This window comes from Scomber scombrus, chromosome 6 (assembly GCF_963691925.1).
Source record: "Scomber scombrus chromosome 6, fScoSco1.1, whole genome shotgun sequence".
In the NCBI taxonomy this organism is placed as follows: Eukaryota; Metazoa; Chordata; class Actinopteri; order Scombriformes; family Scombridae; genus Scomber; species Scomber scombrus.
This window is the reverse complement of record NC_084975.1, coordinates 434,472-436,971: the sequence shown is the minus strand read 5'-3', so window position 1 is coordinate 436,971 and position 2,500 is coordinate 434,472.

Sequence of the window (2,500 nt, the reverse complement as noted above, 5' to 3'; positions counted from 1 at the left end):
TTTTTGTGTTTCCTGTAAAATAATTAAAATAATCTTCAGTTGTTTCTGATTAACAACAATCATTTCATCAATCAATCATTTAATCAATCAATCATTTTATCAATCAATCAATCATTTCATCAATCAATCATTTCATCAATCAATCATTTAATCAATCAATCATTTAATCAATCAATCATTTAATCATCAAACCTTCGCAGAGCGCAAAGTGACACAAACACAAATATTCAGTTTATAATTCTGACAAAGTTTTTACTCATGACTCAGACTATTACATTATTGATTGATTGACTGATTGATTGATATATTGATTGATTGATTGATATATTATTATATTGATAGACTGATAGACTGATAGACTGATAGATATATTGATGGTTTCTCAGCGACAGCAGAGAAACCTGAGTAAGAAGTTTTCAAACAGGACGAGTCAGTTTGAATCTCACCTGTTCAGGTGAATCACAGCTGCTCAAAACCTCCTGATCTACAGGATTAAAAACTGAGTCTGTCCTTCACCACCACCACCTTCACCACCATCATTATCATCATCATCACCATCATCATCACCTTCACCTTCATCATCACCTTCATCACCCTCAGATCATTAGAAATGAAGCAGTACTGACCGATCCTCACAGTGAGCATGTCTCTGTGTCAGCTCTGTCTAATCTCTGCAGCCGCTCACACAAACAGGTCCGACCTGTTGCTCCTCCCTCAGCCAATCAGCTCCTCCCTCAGCCCGCCCTCAGCCAATCAGCTCCTCCCTCAGCCCGCCCTCAGCCAATCCGCTGCAGCCACAGTTGACAGAGGTGACTCACCTGCTGATAACATAATAGAGAAGCTCTGACAGGAAGCTTCTGTTTACTTTCTACTTGAATCATTTACAGAGTTTTAGTATCCTGCTCATTTTACATAGAGCTGATTATTGATTATTGATCAGATCAGATAGTCTTTACTGAGTGCTGCTACCAACAGACGGTTGGTCATAAAGCATCAACATGTTTTAGATATTAAATGATAAACAGACTCAAAGCTTCCACACAGAGAGCTGCTCATCAGGAGGAGACCAACCAATCACACGCATTCACACACTGTAAACTGGGATAACTGGGATAACTGAGATAACTGGGATAAACTGGGATAAACTGGGATAACTGGGATAACTGGGATAACTGGGATAAACTGGGATAACTGGGATAAACTGGGATAACTGGGATAACTGGGATAACTGGGATAAACTGGGATAAACTGGGATAACTGGGATAAACTGGGATAACTAGGATAACTGGGACAACTGGGGTAACTGGTATAAACTGGGATAACTGGGATAACTGGGATAAACTGGGATAAACTGGGATAACTGGGATAAACTGGGATAACTAGGATAACTGGACAACTGGGGTAACTGGTATAAACTGGGATAACTGGGATAAACTGGGATAAACTGGGATAACTAGGATAACTGGGATAAACTGGGATAACTAGGATAACTGGGATAACTGGGACAACTGGGGTAAACTGGGATAAACTGGGATAACTGAGATAACTGGGATAAACTGGGATAACTGGGGTAAACTGGGATAAACTGGGATAACTGGGATAACTGGGACAACTGGGGTAAACTGGGATAAACTGGGATAACTGAGATAACTGGGATAAACTGGGATAACTGGGGTAAACTGGGATAAACTGGGATAACTGGGATAACTGGGACAACTGGGGTAAACTGGGATAAACTGGGATAACTGAGATAACTGGGATAAACTGGGATAACTGGGGTAAACTGGGATAAACTGGGATAACTGGGATAACTGGGATAAACTGGGATAAACTGGGATAACTGGGATAAACTGGGACCAGCAGTGAGACCAGTGTGTTGTGGATCATCGTCACTTAATATCTGAAATGTGATATTAGATATAAGTTACAGATCAGACTTCTGCTAAATAAACAGCTGTTAAATGAAACTCGATACTTCAATAGCAGCAACAAAAGAGTGTGTAACTGGTTCAGCAGGATGGGGGGGGGGGGGGGGGGGGGGCTGTTGACATGACACAGACTCACATGTAGGAATGCAGACGTTCCTGTTTCCTGGTTTGAAGCTGAATTAAAGTCACATGATCAGTTATATTTATAAAGCAGAACATGTGAATATTTGCAGGTTTCAGGATCAGGATCAGCTAACAGTATCACACAATGTTCTGTTCATTACTGTATTATATTTATTATATGTTATTATATTTATTATATGGGTCGGCTGTGAACTGTTCATACTGACTCGTTGAATTTAACGTCACCAACAACCTGCTGAATGTTTGTTCTGAGTCGTGCTGCAGATTAAATGTTAGAAGCTTTGTGTTGAATCTGATAAGATATCAAAGATCAAACTGCCTCACCCTCAATGAGTCAACAAACACTGGACATTAAGTTTCACACATTCATGAGGGTGTGTGTGTGTGTGTGTGGGTGGGTGGGTGTGTGTATGTGTGTGTGTGTGTGG